Raw genomic sequence first — 20,736 nt, 5'->3', positions numbered from 1 at the left:
ATGTATCATACAGCTGTTAAAATTTCTGTGCATGTACCCATCTTACTTGTAGGATTTTTTTTAACCACTCCAATGTGTCAGCCATCACTGCTTCTGAATTGTGAAAGACTTGTAACATGAAATAAATACTACTTCAATATGTCTCAATGACAATTACACTACTAGACCAAGCATATAGGTAAACTATTGTGGCCTCCCTGCTCTTTGTTATTCTGGATAAATACAATTTCCAGAAGGCAATAATCAGAAACCCAGTTCAATACATACCATTTTCCAGCCAAAGAACACAGGATTAAGAAGAACCACTCATCCATCCTCTACCTCTATATTTCTGTCTTCACTATTCTTCATTTCTCATGTAAGGCCACCAACACTCACATATAAGAAGCAAGAGAATTTTTTTTGCCCTGGTGTAGAGTTATGTCACAGCCATCAGCTTATTTCAGCAATATTTTCATTTGCAAATTTGAAATCTGACAAACAGTCTCTACTAAGAGTCATGGATGACTTGTGATGAGCTCCAGGTTTACATCTGTGGGGGTGCTTGAGGGTTCCCAGGATGAGGGAAGAGATGAGAATCTTGACTCCAGGTTTCAGAAGGCTGGTTTATTATTTTATGATATATATTATATTAAAAGAAAATGGTATACTAAAACTATACTAAAGAAAGAGAAAGGACACATCAGAAGGCTAGAAAGGAACGAATAATAAAATCTTGTGACAGACGCCGAGAGTCTGACACAACTGGCTGTTGTTGGCCATTAATTAAAAACAATTCACGTGCAACCAATCAAAGATGCATCTGTTGGTAAACCATCTCCAGACCACATTCCACAGCCATCAGATAGTTATTGTTTACATTTAGTTTCTGAGGCCTCTCAGCTTCTCAGGAGAAAAATCCTAGTGAAATGATTTTCATAAAATATGTCAGTGACATACATCCATCACAAGGAACTGGGTTAGCAAAACCTGCTATTAAAACTATTTAAATTAACCCTAGGCTTACTGATGAAAAATTTGTGTTTCTAAGAACTGTGAATGCATCTGGTATAACATGTAAAGGCAATGAGAGCTTGACACAGCTCTGACTAAAGTGAAATCATTGGTCTCTTTGTTGCAGCTGTGAGTCTGTTCATGAGGATCTCCTGCCATGACACAGCATGTTTGGGGCACGCAAACTTTTCTCAACATCACATTATTTTGCTCCAATGTGAAGCAATGCTGAGGCAAAGCCAGTTGATCTGAGATTTTGCCAGTGAGTGCTCTGAGTGGGCAGTGCATTGTGCTACAGAGGGAGAGATGCTGCTGCAGGCCAACAGTGCAACTTGATAAAGGTGCACAGATCCTGAGCTGAGACCACTACACAAGTCTAGCAATGAAAAGCACAGCATTCCTGCAGGGGTCAGGGTTTCATTGAGAGGGGTCTCAGCTGGGGGCAGAGAGCACAGGTAGCTTTCCTGAAATACAAAGGCTGAGATCTTTCAAGGCATTTGGATGTCTTGGAAACTGTCAGACCTTAGAAAACTGCAGTAATCTTTTAAAACAGTAGTAATCTTTTAAAATTTGCTTCACAGCTAGAAAAGCCTCTAGGATCTCAAAATATATACATTATATATATATATGAAAGGAGATTCTTAGTTGTTGAAGCCTGCATTACTAGCATGATCCATATGAAACAAGTAAAGCTACACTCAGAAAATGAGATGAGTCTGCTCTTCGCAGGAGTGCAATGCAAGATTTAATTTTTCCTTGGTGTGTTTTGTTGTTGGTTTGGGGGTTTTTTTCTTGCACAGACATTGCTGCAATTCATTTGCAGAAATCCAGAGTCACTGTGATCCTTTGGTACCAATAGCCTTGGGGAAAAGAAGGCTGCACGCTTGGTGCTACTTCTTAATCCCAGTGCCTTGATTCTCTGGCACAGTTAATATTTAGATACCTGAAAACATACATGTAAATGATAACTGTGGGAAATCAAACTGTCAAAACCTTTGGGGTTTTGAGGGACTTTTTTGGGTTTCTTTTTTGGTTCTGCCTTGTGCTGCTCTGTGTGAAATGGGCCCATGCTTGAATTATAGGAAATAATCACCAAACTAACCCACACCAGAAAAAAAAAAAAAAAAGCCAACACACAAACCAAAAAACCAAACTAAAGCCAGTCAAACATTAAAAAAAAAAAAAAAAGCATAAGTCACATGAGCCACCTCAGTGGAAAAAGTATTTTTCAAGTATTGTTGTTGTTGATTTACAGACTCATCCAAAGTTCAGATGCAAGGAGCAGCCAAATCTAAATGTACATCTGAACCATATTATATCATCTATTACCACCAAGGTGTGTGAAAACATCATGAGGGTCCTGGCTTCTTCTGTTGTATATTGTATGCAGACCTCTGCATATTCTGGGTACAAGAACAGAGTTATGGAACAACATTAAAAAATGATTGAATTTACCATGCAATTTAACAAAAAGTCTGTGTAAAAGGGTTCTGTGCTGGCAGAACTAAAACTGCTGAGATTTGCAGTGCCACTCCTTTCTATTGTTCCCTGGACCTGCACTGAAGCAATTTTCCTTTAGCATGAGAGGAGTTTTTGGTGTGGCTCCTGTAGTGGAAACATACTCCCCAGTTGGATTGGGGATTGAAATGTCTTCCACGGGGATGAATGAGAATAGACCTTTCCAGACAATGAGGATATTATCTTAGGAATAGGGTTAGTACTCAGTAAACTGCTCCTGGCCTTAACAGGTATAGGTAATTGGTTTCAGCTAATTTGTTAGCTAATTAAAAAGCAAGATGCTCAGGTTTTGCACATTGGTTTTGAGTTCCTGTTTGGCCTCAGTCAGTAGCAACAAATGTGATGCATTTCATGTTTATTTGGAGTCACTTGGCATTTTTTATTCTGTTGTGAGGACAAAACCATCTGTAGGATGATGTTCCTTTTCCTGGCCCTCTCATGCAAAGCCGTCAGTTTGAGCTGGCACCACTGTTAAATTCACAGTGAGCCTGTGGGGACCAAACAATTTTTCCTCAGCGTGGTTTTTCTGGGAAGTGCATGCAGCCACAGATTGCTGTTCTGTGCCCAAGTAAAGGATCTCTTCATCCCTCACACCTTCTGAACTGAATGAGATCAAACTGCTTTGGTCTTGTGTTGGTTTGGGATGTCCTACAGTGTGCATGGGCTCTCTAAAACTCTCCCCTTGGAGCAGCCCTGCCTGGCAGGGGTCTCCTCTAACACGAGCTTTACTCACATACCCTGTCTGAGCTGGAGGGCTGGAAGCTGTCATCACAGGGGAATGAAAGCAGCACAAAAGCAGTCAAAATTTATTCCTATCACTCCTCTGCCTTCCCTTTTTTCTTGCTATAGCAGTTCCTCTGCACTTCCCAGGCAGCCATAATCTGACTGCTGAAAGAGAAGAAAACTCAAACCTACCTGAAGCAGGAGTTCCCAGGCGAGCACACTGACACGGGACAGTCACAGCGCAGCAGCACAGGCAGCAGACGGGAGGAGAGATGGAATGACACATTGAGGCAAGTGCTAGCTCAGCTCACATGGTCCAGCAAAGCCATCGAGTAATCTAATTGCACACAGCCAGTGAGCACATCTGTTTGCACAAACAGCAGGGGCCAGACAATGCATCCATCCCATCCGCCTTTGTCTTGCTGCCGTCTCCAGCTCCAGACACGGAGCCTCCCACCCTGCAGGAGCTTCCCTGCTTGTCTGCATTTGCAGCAGACTTTCAGTACAAAGGTTTTGGGAATAGGCAAGCTGCCTAGCCTCTTAGCAGAGCGCATTTTCCAAATCAGACTTTCTAGCGCTCCAAAGCAGAGCACTCACAGCTCCCTCCTCCAATTAATTTCCAACAGGGACACGTACTCACCTCTGTGCAAACTACTCCTCATCACCTGCTCAGGAGCAACGGCATCCTCTTCCCTGCTCATTTATCCTCCTGCACAGGGAAAGCAAGACATAATTAAACACCTCCTAATAGAGGACAGGCAGGCTGTGGTGTGAAGCTGGTTTTAGCTGGCTTTCTTCTGTAAATATGACTAGATTTTATAGCTGACACTGGTGTAGCCAAGGCAGGATAGGGATCTGTTTTCTCCCTGCAGATTAAAATCCGCATTAATGTACAATAAAGCACAGTTGTACATGTGCAGCCACCATTTGCCCTGGAGGAGTGTCCAAAAGCAGCTTACAATGGGTTTTGCAAACCTTTGGGCACTTGCTAGCTTTATGAGCACGAACCCGAGGTGTTCCCCTCGATGGTGTGAGACCCTCAGAGAGGCATCAGGGCAGGGCAGTGTCCCTGCAGCCTGGGGTCTGCATGGCCAGGGGTCTGCTCCCAGCTGCAGGTGTGTTAGCAGCCAGAGCAGTAAAGCAGCCCCATTTGCAGGTTGGGAGTCACCTGCTCTGCCAAGCAGGCCTGACAGCCCCGTTCCACAGCCCTGGGTGCTGGTACGGGTGACTGGCTGTGCCAGAGAGAACAGATACATGGGTCAGATCACTGCCAGTATTTTAATGCCTCCACTACACATGTAGCAGTATCATGCTCTTTATTCTGACAATATAACTTGTTGCCAGGTACAACATGAGCAGAGAAAGCTGAGAACTCATAGGGATCCAGAAAACACCTACTGTCAGGAATGAGTGAAAATATATATATGTTTATTATGGCATTAGACAAAATAAAGGGGGGGGGGGGGAGGAAGTCTTCAAATATGTAAAAAAGGCAAATCAGAAGCAAATTCTGGTTCAAGCAGGAAGGGAGTAGCTGATTCTCTCTGTTCTCTGTGCATAGGACAAGAGCTAATCATCTTAGATAGCATCAGAAGAGGTGAAGATCAGACATAATGGAAGCTTTGTAGTGATAAACAGCTAAATGTGGATTAGATTGTCTGGAGAGGCTGGAATTTTCCTGATGATGGTTTTCACTGGCAGGTTAGGCGTAGCTTTTTCAGCAGTTTTACGGGTCATACTGGTTCAGACCTGGTAATTTTCTAGTTCTTTTCCAGCTTTCTTTCCTCTGATGGTCTATATTACACTACTGTAACTTAGGTGTAGCTGGGCTGGGGATCCTGTTACACTCGGCAAAGCTAACAAGAGGAATTTGTCATCATTTAGAAATATGGTCATGATCTCTGCTAATTGCTATTAACATTGCAGTTTGGTTAAAATCGGGATACTCCTGGACCATTCATGAAGAAAAAACATTTGTGATATTTGTGATTCATCCTAAGGAAAAAGAAAAATCATTTAATAAATGCTAAGTCTAACAGTTTACCTATTGACAGGTATTTCACATCTCTTTTCTCATCTTAACACAAATTAGCTTGATCACTGTTCCATTTTTTTTCCCCTCACTGAATTATCAGGATTCTTTTTCAGAGGACTGTAGTAAGTGTCTGCTGTCCTTAATGTCTTCCTACCTAGGAGAGATTTTTCAGTAGGTTTAGGTAGAACCAAGCCAGGACTTGCCTTGGAAAAGCATTTTTCTCCTCACCATCAGCATCTGTGGGGTGCCACCTGGCTTTTGGGGCTCTGGAACCTCCCAAAGGGCTTTAGGATTGAAAGCAACCCCATCACACTGCACTGCAAGTCTGCTGGTGATGATGTTAGACATCCTTGACTGCTGGAGCCTGCCAGGCTCTTTGTGGGTAATGAGAGCCCACTGGCAGAAGTACAAACCCTGGCTGTCGGGGGAGTTCACCAGTGCTGCACAGCTGCAGTTTTCTTCCCACCAGTGGAAAAGCCACCATTTGTAGCCCAAAGTATTTTCTTAAGATTTAGCCTAAGATTTTCAATTTCTGTAGCTTTGTTTTCCCTTTGGAGGCTTTACTGTGTGCCAAGGTCTCCTCACTGCATGACCAGGAGTCTGGGCAAAGCAGCCTGTGGTGCTGAGCCCTCCATCTCACGCTGCGTGAGCCCCAAAAGTTACCACAGCTCTAATGTGAACACAGGGGATTTTTTTCCCCCTGTCTTTGCTATCCACAGACACATGGAAGCCTGTATCACTCTCTTTAGAAGGAGCCCTGCTTTAGGCTCTATCAAGTTTTCACATCATCTCCACATCTTTTTCCTGGTTATCTGCTGGAGCTGTTGATGAGTGCACACCCAAAACTGCTCAGCAAAAGCCTCCAACTTCACTCGTGAGTGTTTCAAATTGCCAAGCACCTTCCTGTTTGCTTTTGCTTAGGGTGGAGGCTCTGTTTATGTGTTGGTCCCTAGTTCAACTGCTTACACAAAAACCTTTTACAGCTGTTTTACGGGAAGGGGAGTGGCTGCAATCGCCATTCCCCATGGGGCTGAAGACAGACCCTGATAGCATTAGTGAAGCTGGGACAACCTTGTCTTCCCATACTGGGGCACTGGAAAGTCACCAAGACAGTTATAAAGGGGCAAAGAGGCAGGAAAACTGCTGGAAATCTCCTGCCTTGCACAACATTGCATTCCTCAGCTCCTGCAGCAGCCTTGTCTTGTCTGGTCCTTTCCTGCTAAACAGCTTCTCCCAGGCCAAGGTTTTCTTACTGGATTGCCCAGTTACTATACTCAGCTGGCAGCTGGTCTCCTAACATCTGTTTTCAGTCCTGAGACAGGTTATTTCACTGTGCTTTCTGGAACCTTTCTTTTGCAGTTTGTCTGGATCCTGCTTTGAATTACAATTGTACTCTGCAGTCAAAATTCTGCAAGTGTTTGTTTCTTTTCTTCCAGTTCAGCTCAATTTCTGTTTGGGAACTACTTACAGCCTCTTGGCTGTTACTCACACTGAGAATGCTCCTTGGCCTGAACCCCAAGCCTTTATTTAGGTTTAGGTTTTGCTATACCATTTTTTATTTGCAAAGAATGTACACTTTTCCCTGTACCTACAGCAATCAGAAGAAAACAGGCAGCTTTATCCTTAAGCCCCTGCTTACTCCATCTCTGAGGGCTCTGTTACACATCTGGGCAAGTTCATGGCAGAGAACCATTTTTGGATACATGGCAGTTACGTCCTTCTCAGAAGATCATGGTCTACAAATGGTTGTAGGCTGGGTAGGGTGTCAGGAAAAGTGCCACATTTGCTTGCACATCTCCTTTGCTCTTCCAAAGCACCTGCTGGGGACACAATACTTGTCTGGGATCTGGGATGTTATGACTCTCCTGAGTTCCTGCTCCATCTCAGGGATGCACAAATGATTGTTTTTCTCACTCTCAGACCCTTTTCAGGGACACACACACACAGAGCTCAGCTGCAAACACTGCCCTGCTCCAGGCCATTGGTTGTCAGTAGTTTCTGAGATTTCTCCAGGTCAGGTCTTGCTCAGGACATTACATGAGCTCAGTGTCTTGGATGGTGGCTTCTGTTGTGACTAAACAGTGTGGGAGTCTGAGTTGCTCCTGATGGTCAGCCTGAACAGACCTCAGAGAGATACATTGCACCCCTCAGCAGGCTCTGAGGTTTCTTACACACCCAGATTGCTGTGTCCAGCATGAGCCATCGTGTCCTCTAATCAGTACAGTAGTTCTGGAGTTACTTGGCATCTCTGACAGAAAACAGTGGTGGATTTATGTGCCTGTATTCATACAGTACCATATCCATACAGTGCCATATTAAAAATTTCAGCTGGGCCATCTCATAGTGGAAGTAAGATTTTTTCCAGGGGCATTAGCTATGGGATCTCCAGAGTTATAGCCACATTAATCATGAATTCCCCAAGAAACTGCCCTACCCCATTAAATACACTGGCATATTTTTTAATAAGGTCACCTGCCTTGTGTCAGCTGAGATGGAACAATTCCCACTTTCATTACCAGTTTGATCAATTTAATATCCAACCTGCTCAGGGACTAAGCTCTGGTGATGCTGCTGTGTGTACAGAATGAAATTTGTGGTGTTTTACATCCTATTTGATTGAGTCTTAAAGCACATCATGTCTGTTGATGCCCCCCTGCCTTACTTTTCTCTTGCAAAGGTGAGTTCTTAGTCTCTTTTCCTCCAGCCAGTCCTACTGCTGCCACTCCAACATGGATAACTACACAGCCTTCTGGGGAGCTAGCTGAAGCTTCTGTTTGCTCTCAATTTCTTCTGGGACCTGACTGCTTTCATGGGAACACCAGGAGTGTGGTCCTCTTCCTGCTGGCTGCTTGGTCTGGAGTATCACATAGTCCACCCTGGCTTCAATTGCACAGACACCTGGGGGTTTTATCAGCTCTCTGTGACAAATCTGTTGCAGGCCACCACAGTGTCCCCAGGCAGTCTGCCCCTGGTGTTCACCAGCCAGCACCTTCTGATCTGTGGTGATAAGCTCTGCTGTGGCAGCAGGACCTGCCTCATGATGCAGGGCCAGCAGATGCATTGGGACTTGCAGAGTAACCTCTGTGCTGTCCCTTTTACCCAGATTTTGCAAGAAGTAAACAGTCCTTTGACTCCTCTTATGCCACTACTCACCATAGAATTATATATTCAAAGAATAGGTTGGAAAAGACCTCCGAGTTCATTGAGTCCAATCTTTAACCAAACACCACCACGCCAACTAATCCATAGCCCTAAGTGCCACATCCAGTCAGTCCTTGAACACTTTAGAGATGATGATTCCACCACTTCCTTAGGCAGCCTATTCCAATGCTTTGCCACCTCTTCAGGGGAAAAATTCTTCCTGATCTTCACCCTGAACCTACCCTATCTAAGTTAAGATAATTTCCTCTTGAGCTGGGAGAAGAGGTCAACCTCCACCTGACTGCAGCCTCCTTTCAGGTAGTTGTAAAGAGTGATAGAGTCACCCCAGGTGTTCCTTTTCCCCAGGCTAAGCATCCCCAGATCCCTCAGCTGCTCCTCATGTGACTCTCTAATCTCCACTGCCCTTGTCTGGACAAGCTCCAGCCCCTCAGTGTCTTCCTTGTGGTGAAGGCCCCACAGCTGAACGCAGAATTCCAGGTGTGGCCTCACCAGTGCTGAGCCCTGCAGGACAATCACTGCCCTGCTCCTGCTGGCCACATTGTCCCTGATCCAGGCTAGGATGTCACTTGCCTTCCTGGCCACCTGGGGACATGCTGGCTCATGCTCAGGCACTGTTGATCTGCAACCCCAGGTCCTTTTCCTGTGGGCAGCTTTCCAATCCCTTCTGTTCCCCCATCCTGTAGAGCTGCATGGGGCCGTTGCCAAAGTGCAAGACCTGGCACCTGACCATGCTGAACTTCATTTCAACTCAAGGCCTTGACCCTTCAGTCCAGCCTGTCCAGATCTTCTGCAAAGCCTTCCTGCCTTTCAGCAGATCAACACTGCTGCTGCACCAAGTGTCATCCATGAATTTACTGAGGGTACAACTCAATCCCCTCATCCAGGTCATGGATAAAGCTATTAAACAGAACTATCCCCAGTACTGAGCTGGGGGAGACCCTGCCAGTGACAGGCCATCAAGGGGACGTGGCACCATCCACCACCACAGTGGGTGACCATCCAGACAGATTTTAACCCAGCAGAGAGAGCCCCTAAGCAAGCTGTGGGCTGCCAGCTTGTCCAGAATTGTGCCATAGAAGTCCAGGTAGATAACATCCACATCCTTTCCCTCATCCACCAGGCAGATCACCTGGTCATAAAAGGAGATCAGGCTGGTCCAGCTGGACCTGCCTTTCATAAACCCAGGCTAGCTAGGCCTGATTCCCTCCCTGATTGTCCTGTCTGTACCATGTGATTGAACCCAAGACGTTCTGTTCCGTAACCTTTCCCAGCACCAAGGACAGGCTGACAGGCCTGTATTTCCTCCAACCCTTCTTGGGGATGGGCTTTTCATTGACTAACCTCCAGTCATCTTGTACCTCCCCAGTTTTCCAAGACTGATGATAAATGTTATAATTTAAACACAAGCAGCTGGTTTTCAGTTTTCTGCCATTCAAATAGTAGTGAAAAATGGCTGTCAATGTCTCCTTTGGGTTGGCCTTTGGTCCTTTGCTAGCCTTCTGATTCAGAGAATTTCTCTCTGGGCAGCAAGAAATGGCACCTGGCTGTGCCCTGAAGAGTGGGTGGGTGACAGATGTGTTCCAAAGACTAGGTCAACATAAATATTGGAGGTCTTCTTGTGAAAAGAATGATCCCGTATTTTCGCAGATAATTTTTACCAGTAGTCTTCCGTGTCTGTTACGTAAAGCTTGAGGTTTTGGGGCGCAACCTGGCTAGCAACATCTCAGAGAAAAGAAAAAGAAATATGGCTGGATGAGTGCATTAGAGTGACCAGTTATAATCTACTCAGTTCTGCAGTCCATAGGGGAGTACTAAAGCAGACTTCTGACTGTTAAACCACTGTGAATATACACCGGGAGGGAAAAAAACCAAACCAAACCAAGCCAAACTAACCAACCAACCAACCAACAAAAAAAACAAAAAAAACAAAAAAACCAAAAAAAAACCAAAAAACCAAAAAGCCAAAAAAAACCCAAAAAAAAACCCAACCAGAAAACTTCAAATAAAAGCAGGATCCACTGGCAGGCTTTCTCTGAAAGGGGCCAGGTACCTTTCAGTCAGTACCTACGTTAAATGCTCGCCGCCTTTTCCGTGACATCCCGGTTGCAGCCGGCTGGCAATAACTGACTGACCCGTTCCATCCAGCCATCAGGGCGCTGCCCGGGTGCAGGCCAGCCTGCCAAGCCCCATCCCCGCCGGACAGAGCGCTTAAAGCGCAGAAGGTCCCCGCTCCCATCCGCAAGTTGAGCTGTCGTTTGTCGCCGCTGCCACTGGATGGCAATGCTGGATAAAGGATCGCAGCCCGCAGCGGGGAGAGGAGGAGGAGGAGGAGGAGGAGGGCGAGGGCTCGCAGCGCCGGCAGACGGACGGGGTATGGACAAGGCACTGCCGTGGAAAGCCCCTGGGAAGAGTGTCCCGCTTGGACGTCAGATCCTTGGCTGTAATTTCAACCTGAAAGGAGATGCTCGAACCACGGCGCGTGATTTCTGAGGCGCCCCGCACTTGGAGGGCTCGAATCATGGAAAACTAATATTTGGTGACGAGTTTTTAAGCTTCGGAAGGAGTGACTGGAGTCATGCATTGGCGCGGCTTGCTAGAAATTGCCCAAGGTTTATATTTAAAAACTCTACTTACACTTTGTAAAAAAAATAAGACTTTGCAAGCGCGGCATGGCTGGGCTCAATGACTATTCAGTGAACTCATTTGAATGTGCAGAGACAGGGCTTGCTTGAACTGCTGCATCAAAGAGAAATGCTGAAATGAGTCATTTGTGAATCATGGCTTATTTTCTGTTGTTAGCTCATCTGGAATCCCATGGTGATCAAACAGCCTTTTACAATGTGTTAATACATCGCTACTCCATGTGTTTAGCAACAGCTCTGTTCCAATAAACTGTAGGTAGTCACCCATTAATGAGGGGTAGTTTTTTCCTGCCGCGTGTAAACCGGCCGGGACCAAGTCGGAGATGAAAACATCAGCAAAATTCCCTGCTGTTCCAAACACGGCTGTCCACGCTGCTTCCATTCCAAGATCATCCATGCCCTCTGTCTCCTTGCTTGCAGGGCACAGTCCAGCCAGGAGGCATTGCCTGTCAGGATTAGCGCTCCCGCCCACCCAGAGGCTGCAAGCAAACCTCTTCCCGGGCATAGGAATGAAAGGGAAGCAGGAAAAAATCATCCTCGGCAGCAGTTTAAGGTAAGGCGTTCTGTTTTCCAAATTGGTGACTGTTCCCATCCTATGCCTTCAGCTGACTGGAGAGATTGGAGCAGACTGTAAGCAGTTTCAGGCCTTGGTCGGAGTAATTTTGGAGGGAACAGTAATCCCTCCCTCTTTCTTTTCTTCTTTTTCTTTTCCTGTAAGAAACTGAACCAATCCAGCAGGTCGGCAAAAAGTTGTCAAGAGTCTGAGGAAGAGGGTGTGAATCCCTTAAGGCTGCTGTTGTCATTGAACTCTCCGTGGTGTGAAACCACAGCCTGAGGTGCTGAGATCCTACCGAGAGCAACTGAGGCTGAGGAACCAATTCCCTTGTGCCAGCTTTTTTATTGGAGTGAGCTGCTGGAGATGGAAACATCTTCAACCAGTACAGCAAGCTTCACCACAACCCGTCTGTCAGAGCCCTAAGCCCTGTCTGCCTGTGAATTACTTTTAGCCATAAGGGCCCAAATACTCTCTGCCATCATACCTAGGTTTCTTCTGTCACACATAATTGTAGCTCAAAGGTCCTGAATAATTGCATTGCTATTGGGACAGGTCCAGCCCCCAATAATAATCTTAATAACGTTACTCTTAACCAGCCACATGAATCCCTTTCAATCCCCAGTGCAGGCTCAGTCATGCTGCAATACAGTGGAGGAGGCCACTCACTGTGGGGCTAATTTAGTTTAAAATGCAGCCAGCCCATTTATGGGACAATTTTTTGTTCGTGCTCTAAATTCTTATGCACAATCAACAGCCTGTAAACCTGGCCAAAGGAACACATTAGGTGCTGCCCATTAGTGCAGGCATTTGGGGCTTACAGCCCTTAAGAGCAGCGTTTGTGCTGTGCTCCCTCACAAGTGGGATGTATCCCCTATTTAGTCAATGGGCCCTGTCATAGGGGAAAAGAACAGAAACTCTTTTCCTGCGCTGCAAATCAATTTCCTCTGATCCCAGGATGAGTTTGACCTCACACTCACCCAGCAGCTTTTGTGACCAACACTGCCAGCCTTGCAAACTAAAGGAGCACCCCATTTTCTCTGTGAGGGGAGAGCAGAAAATTGAGGTAAGCAAAGGAGTATCACCCTACTGGTTGTGCTGCCAGGAGCAGGATTCCCAGGAACACGGGGAAAGGCTTTTACTCTTGGGAAGGCTCCACATAAGTTCTAGACTGTTAGCAAAACTCAGGTTCCTTAGTAGGTCTAAAAGAAGATTAAATAGCAGCTTGTTCTTAGGTTTTGAAATGCAGACCACAGCACGCAAGACCACATAAGACACACCAATATCCAGCAGGGGAACAGGCAGCAAGGAAGATGACCTAAGTCCTAACACAGGACAAGTCCCCTGAATTAAGCAATGCCTTAATTGTTTTCTTCAGGGTTATTTTTACACTGCCTACCTGAATTCAGCAGAGTGCTTCACCAAAAACTTTAGTGGGGCAACTTGATACTGCATGAAGGAAGGGTAGAAACAGAAAAAGAAATGAGGGAGGGAAGCAGGTGGGAAAAATCTTTTGGGATAATTTCCCCTGGTGTGGTTGCCTTAGGGAGCAGATTTACCTCTGACAAGGAAGGCTACAGTGGAAGAGCTGGTGAAAGGAGTAATAAGCTCTCCAGGTGGGAAATGAAGGCAGGGTAACCACCCACCCATAAATATAGCCAGGGTAGGCCTACATCTGCATTGCCTACAGGTGGGGCCATCTGTCTGAAGGCAGGCACGGTGTCAGGAGAGGAGGGCCTTTTCCAGGTTAGCCAGGTTGAGTGTGAAGCAGGTGAGGCTGACTCTGGGGCAAGTGATAGCCTGCCTGTGTTTGCATGCCATATTTTTTCCAGTGACACTTTGCAGAGTGTGTGTTTTTATGTTTTCTAAATAGCCCCAAATAAACACCACACCCCTCAAACATGCCCATCTCTTACTTGTTTTGAAATAAGGACTGACAGCTGGAAGGCAGGAAAGGGGACAAAGACTTATGAGACTCATTTCTGCAGAACCCATTTGTACCAGGACCTCCAACAGAGTAAATCTTGCCAGAACTCAGGCTGGATGGATTTCCTTCCTCTATGTCCAGCTGCCTGCCACATCCCTGTACCCTTAGGCCACTTCATTCCTCTGTGTCACAGTTATTTTGAAGATATGGAATGAGTAAACAATGCCAACTACCTCACAGAAAAAAAATATTTACAGTTCATCTTAGGATTTTCCTAAATTTTGGTGTCAAATTTCCTCTACCTCTGCCTTCACCTTTGAACAAAAATTGGTTGTAGTGCAACCCTGATGCAGAGATATAGACAAGCATTTTGCATGTGTTGCCCATCTAGTTTGTAAATCTGACACTTTGATAGCTTAAGATACATCTTATACTTTTTTCTTTCAACCGGCTGTCTTTAAGGCTCTTTCCAGTCTGGACCTCAGACATACTGGGAGATAAAGGGATGTAGAAAAACGAATGATAAGTGTCCTGACTCCAGGAAGTGGTGTTCTAAGGACATTAGTCACTTTGGATAAAGTTGCCAAAGAAGGCAATTCCAACAATCTCCAGTATCTAAAGGAGGAGAGGTTAGGAGTGGAAATGACACAGCTCAAATAGAGTCAGACCACTGGGTAACATTGGCAGAGCTCTCCTAGTTTCGAGTGCAGTGTTTCTGCTGCTGGGTTAAAGGGAGAAAACCTTGGGGTTGTTCTTCAGCTGAATTTCCCGAAAAGAAGACACACAGGGGCGCCAAAGTCTTAGGAAAAGAAAGCCAAGCTTTAGCCTTTTTCCTTTTTATCGCTTCTCTCTGTCAGGCTCCTCAGCCGGTGCAGTGGGAGGGCTTCGCTCCCGCTCAGCGTTGAGGGAGCCGCTCATCATCCCAGGGCTGATTGCACTTGCAGACGCTCCGGGGCTCCGCAATCGCTCACCCTTGCGGGGGTAAACAGGCTGCCGGCTGCTCATAACTCTGTGCCTCTCCCAGGCTGTCCCGGGGAGAGGTGGGATGTGCCCCGGTGTGTGTGGGGGGGTCTGATTCCCGTGGGAGGCTGGAGCATCTCTTCGTCCCTCTGGCACGGCGCTTGCGAGCGTGGCCTCAGATTTGCGCTGGACAAAGTTCCCAGATGGATTTGGGAAACTGCCATTGTAGCAGAATAGGAATACCACGCTTCGGAGAGTAAAAAGTTTGTTTGTCCAGGGTCCGAATGTTTGTGTTCCTGGGTGTGAAGATGGCGGTCTGAACCTCTGTCTGGTCAGTTTGTTCCCATGAGCTGAGCCTGATGTGGTGGTGCCTGCAGCTGCTGGAGTGGGCACCAAGGTGAAAATCCAGGACAGCTGTAATGTGGGTGCTCGTCAGCCATAAGCTCCAACCCCGCCCTCGCTTCCCTTTGCCAGAGGGAGAAGGCTGGTGCAAGAGCTGTTTCATCAGCCCTGGCTGCAATGGGATTGTCCATGTAGCGGGTTGGTATTCCTCCAATGGCCATGTGGAACGATTACACCAGATTATCCAGTGCACAGCCTGCTCTTTCACTCACCTCCACAAGTTTTACTCCATAGTTCTCAGGCAGGCAGGACATTTTGTATGAAACACCACATAAACCCAACTGAGCCAAGCAACCTATAACCATAGCATAAGCTGCCATGGGAAAAAAAAAAATGTTGTTCAGTGGTTTTGTTTTGTCTTGCTCTCCACTGAGTGATATATCTTAGTGACAAGCGGCTGTAGCCACACAGCAATTCTTTTAATACCATAAAGTGTCGTGGGGTGTAGACATGTCCTAGGACAATGGCTAGAGCTAATGTTAAAGGCTAAATGTATTGCAGCTGCATACAAGCTGGGCTAGATTAAGCACTAGAGCTCTAGAAGTTTCTTGTAAAAAAAAAAATCACTTAAGAGATTTTTTTGTGCAGAATAATTTTGCTTTGGATGTCAGAGCCTCCAACAGTCATTTTCCAGTAATATGTCTTATTGTAATTATTTGACACTTTAAAATATATGCCTTGCAGACAGCAGTTCCAATGTTAGCATAGAAATATCAAAGTAGATTTTATTAAAACTCTGCTGTGGGAAATACCAGGCTTTGTTTTCGAAACATGTCTTATTAGGGTGTTTTATTCAATGCACTGAAAATGAAATTCTACTTCCATTATATCATGTCGTGCCAGGATGGATGCAACACCCAAGTTATTGGAGAAGCTGAGAGTTTCAAACATGAATGCCCAAGCTTAGCCACCAAAGAGTAGTAGAGTAGCTGATTTCCAGCTACCAGACTGGAAATGGCCTGCTTTATGGAATTTCCAGTTGCCTGCTCCTCCACATAGCTTTCCTGGCTATGGGACATGTTCTGGTGGTTAGTTCCATCCCTCTTCTTGGTTTCCTTTCCTTCCCTTGATCTCGAGCAAACCAGCTGCAAGACCTTGGGGAAATTCCTTATCTTCCCCTTGCATCAGTTTACTTATCTGTAAAGCAGATAAACTAAAAACACTGCACTTCTCGAGGGTTTGTTGAAGCTTATTACACAGCAGTGAGTGCTGTAAGAGGGAAGTCATTACAAAAATGACGGTGCTAATATGACATGGAGGTAACACAAAGGAGCCCCACTCTGCTCCATGCAAGTCAGGGGAGCTCTGTTATTTGCTTTAGCAGAAGCAGGGATTTGGCCTATGCTTAAATGACTTGCACTTGTTTTTCTTCTTGAATGCTAATTTAGAGTTAAGAGATAGCATTACAAGAAAAGCTCATTCCTGCCTATGTGTAAATATTTAGCAGCTGAATAGGCATAATTTAGCAGGGCACAGTTTCTGCTTCTCCACAGTTTTCAAGGATGTCATTCTAAGCTGCTACAGATCAGAAGATACACTGAAATTACCAGATCAAAATCCTCCCTATATAAGTGTACACATACAGAATTTATTTTACCGGGCAATTAAATGTGTAAGATAAATATCCCTGGGGGAGGAGGGCTGTTTGAGGTTTTATAGCATATCTTATTATGGGCTCAGTTTCGAAATCTTAATCCAAGCAAAACTCCCCATGTGGAGACTTAATGCTGGAGTGTAACTGTGTTCTGTACTCAGGATATGTGCAGTTGCATCAGTGGATTTTAGGGCAAGGGGGTAGCAAAGGCAGTGAAGATTTGGCTAGAGAAAAGTAGCCCTTCCTGGAACATTTATAATTAGCAATAACCCTTTCATCAAACACGACATGTTGAAGGACCTTGGGCAGCATATCCTTTTCTGGATTTCATCTGACAGTGTTAGTGATCAAAAATTGAAAATAAGTGTAAAATAGAACTTATTTGTAATTATTTAGGGGTGGCATGATCAGTGAAACTGCAATCTGCTGCAGCTATGAGGTTGTTGGCAAAATAGTTGCCTGTGTTTCAAATGCAAAAGCTTTTTGAAGGACACGTGAGCAGCCAGAATTGCCCAGAAAATACTCCAGTTTTATATCCAAACTGCAAATGCAATTTTTTTTTCCTTAAAACTGGGTGGGTTTTGTCTGTTTAGAAAATGAAATGTACAACAGAAGAAAGCATCCAAGCTGGAGTGAACAAATAATAAGATCTTGACCTGAATCTAGTGGATAGAATTATTTTTCTAAAGACAAAAGTGCTCAGTATCTCTAGCATGAATTTATTGTGCTTTGCAAGGGGAAAAAAAAAAAAAAACCAACAAACCAAACCTCACATTTGTGCGTGAGACCATACAATTACTCCCTGGGGAATCCAAAAAAGACGAAGCTCCGAGTTTTACCCCACCGACGCTTTACTCATAGAGATAATCTTTTCAGGAGCTCGTTTTCTGGACCTGGCAATGACAGTAGCCAGCCCCTCAGGGCCTAGGTTGAGAAAGGTGTCTGGTGAAGCCGAATGCACCGGTCACCTTTCCCTACGAGGTCCAGAGCATGGGAATTTGTACCATGCAGTTGCTCATGCAAACACCGGCCAGTCGTCGGAAGCTGGATTGCATTGGCACCGCAGTGTGTGCTCAGAATTAACTCCTGATCACTTGCCGGTTTTGCTTGTTTAGTTGGTTTAGTGTAGTTGGTTTAGCAAATAAATATTAAAGGAGCAGGTGAGATCCACGTGCTCCTTGGAAAAAACTTCGCTTCCCCTCCCCCCCTTCAAAAAAAAAAAGTTTTCATCTCTCTTCCAAAAAATTGCGCTCAAACACCTCTCCCACACCGTCACTTGGAATTGAAAAAAAGTTGCTATTTGTATGCATTTTTAAGTATTTATTTGCTGATTTCCAAACTGATCAGCCTCCTGGCAACGCTCTGGGGGTTCACCCACCGGGCCGGGGGCAGAGCGGGTCTCGGAAGGGGTGTGGGGTGTGAGGGGGGATGGCAGAGACGCGCCGAAAGGTCCCACAGTGCCGTGGCTCAGGGACACAGCATCCTCATCCTTCTCCTCCTGTCCCTCTGCAGGGGCTGCGCAGGGGCCACGGCTCCGCGTCCTGTCCAGGCGGGACGTCCCGCATCCCCCTCCAGAGCGTATCCCAGAGCAAAGCCGCGACGCGGGGAGCCGGAGGAGGGAGGGCAGGGAAAGGCACTCGGTTTCCTGAGGTCCCGGGAGCAGCTGAAGCGACCTGTTGCACTCGGTGAGCTCCTCTAAGCGGGCTTGGAAAAAACCCAAACTCTGCTAGACTGAATAGCTGGGAAACAGCACAGTGGACGAGGCGGTCACGTACGGATTTCTTCTCTTATCCTTTCTTTTCTCTCCTTTGCAACCTCCCAAGCCGCTCATCGGAAGGGCTCTCCCGAATCCACCGGCCGCAGGGGACCCGTCTATCCCACAGCAGGGCATAAAAACAAGACACAAACCCCAAATCAACAGAGGAAAAAACTCTCCGCTAACATCCGAGACACAGCACCTCCCCTTCTCCGGCACCGGCCCCCCGAAAGTAATTGAATCGCGTTGGACCGCAAAGTGCGAGTGAAAAAGGGCGGGGAGTATCTGTATTTCTTTTTCCTCTCCCTTTTTGTCTTTGTTTTGTACTGTTTGCGGTGTTTGGGGTGTTTCTATGTCCTGCTGGGTTTTGCCTCTTTCTTTTTGCCCCTCTCTTGCTGTAAGGAGGGCCCGGGAAGACACGGGGGACAGCGAAGGCAGCCCTCATCCCGGGAGCAGCGGCCATGGCGAGGTGCACGCACGCCAACCTGAATTCCTCCTTTCTCCTCCGAAAACACCGGCTCCGGGAGCTCAGCCTGGGCAGAGGACGGGGCGGGGGATGCTCCTTCCGACCCCGCCGGGGAGCGAGCCCAGCCCGCAGCCGCGCATCCTCCGCGGGGCGTCTGTCTGTCTGTCTGTCCGTGTCCCGCACGGCGCGGAGCCGAGCGCCGCCTCTGCCGGCCCTGGGGTCGCCCGAGCTGCAAGTGGCCCCACGGGCGCAGGCCGGCCACTGCCAAAAATTACTTTAGAGAAAGAAAAAAAAAAAACCCAAAAAATAAAAGCTATTTATGTGTCAGTGAGCCGGCAGAAATCAGCCGCGTTGAGCTTCTCCCCAGCCGGGCGGCGCTGGGGCAGGGAGAACTGGAAAGCAACAGTGAGAAGAATAACCAAGCCCAAACTCCCCGCAGAGAACCAGAAGCCGGATTAATCTAAATGCTCTTACGGCTCGCCTTGCGGGCCGGCGGGGTGGGGACACTCAGGGGTGAGCTCGGTAACTCAGACCGGCCGGGGAACCCCGACGCCGGGAGGGTGAATGCCCCCAGGACCATCTCTTCCCTACTTTCTCGTTGGGAAGAGATCCGTGGCTATGGGGTTTATAGCCATGAGAAAGCTGCCGGTGGAGGGAAAGGGAGGCGGGTAGGGCTTTGCCCCGTGTGCTGCCCGCGCTGTGACACACGGGGAGGGACCCGGCGCGTCCATCGGAAACAATTCCGGGCGCGCAGAGCTCCGCGATGACTCCCTCGGAGCCACCTGCCAGAGCCACTGCCGAGCTGTGAAGCAGACGGTGTGACACAGAGGAGCGAGGACATGTCTTGGCGCTAGAAGACAGTTTTGTCTGAGGAGAGGAGGTGCCTCAGCTCCAGCTTCCCTTTGCACAGGGAGGAGGCAGGCGGCAGGGCGAGACGCAGCTGGCACCTCAGGGATGGCAGCAGCTCGGGTTGCGGCGATTCCTGTCCCCTGCACGGGCCGGGTGTGCCCTCAAGGCTGCCAGGGAAAGACGTCCTCTCAACACCCGGGCCAGGGAAGTCGAATTCACCCCCGAAGTGCGGTCACCAAATGCCCCGGGGAGGGGAAAAGGAGCGCCCCACAACACCGGGCTCTGCTGCGCGCCCAGCCCATGCCCTCTTCCCCTAGGCTAAAGAAAAGAGCAGGGCTGAGCCCGGTGCGAGTCAGGGCTGCCCACAGCCCCGAGAGCCTGGCTCACGCCCCGCCGGCCTGCTGTGCTCGGGCCGCCTCGCTGCCGAGCGCCGCGGGGCACAGCCGGGCTGCGGGTCCGGAGCCCGGAGATTTAACCCCGTGTGGGGAGCGCTGGAGTTGGGCAGAAGGGAGAGATCCTACCGGGAGAAGTGTGGCACCCAAGTTTACTGGGAGCGTTTCGCAGAAGGCCAACTTTAAATCGAATTAATTCCCCACCCCTCTCGGCAAAGTAGTAATAAAAGCTGGCATTTTAAATAATCGTTACGGGGCCAAAATTGCCGCCTCCTGGAGAGGACTCGAGGGGGCAGGGCGAGCAGCAAGCGGGAAAAGGAGAGGCGGCAGGATTCAGGAGCCTCGAAATCTCTGCGTATCTTTCCCATTCCTTTCCCGTTTTGCACGGGGCCGCCTTTGCTCCGCGTCGTCCCCGAGCGGGAGTCTCCCCAGGACCGAGGGGGGTGGGAAAGGGGCAGGGCTGTGTAATTAAATTCCGGTGCCCGGTTAATTGGTGTAATTTGACGCTAACTGTACACGGCGGGCCGGCGCTGGGAGCGGCGGTGCGAAGCGCGCCCCGCACGGCCCATTGAGCGCGCCCCGCCCCGCCGGGGTCGCCCGGTGCCCGCGGCCGTGCGTGAGAAGCGAAGCCCCGCAGGAGCCGACGATCCGACTGCCCGCGGCCCCGGCGTTCCCCCGGGATCCAATGGCTGCGGGTGCTAGCTCTTGCTTCCCTCTTCCCACCTGCCTGGAGACGGGGCAGGAACTCCCTTCTGTTGGGTCCT

This window comes from Melozone crissalis, unplaced genomic scaffold (genome assembly GCF_028551555.1).
Source record: "Melozone crissalis strain CALT ecotype California unplaced genomic scaffold, PUWL_Pcris_2 ptg000042l_1, whole genome shotgun sequence".
Lineage (NCBI taxonomy): Eukaryota > Metazoa > Chordata > Aves > Passeriformes > Passerellidae > Melozone > Melozone crissalis.
The sequence above is the reverse complement of the archived record's forward strand: the minus strand, read 5'-3'. Positions refer to the sequence as shown.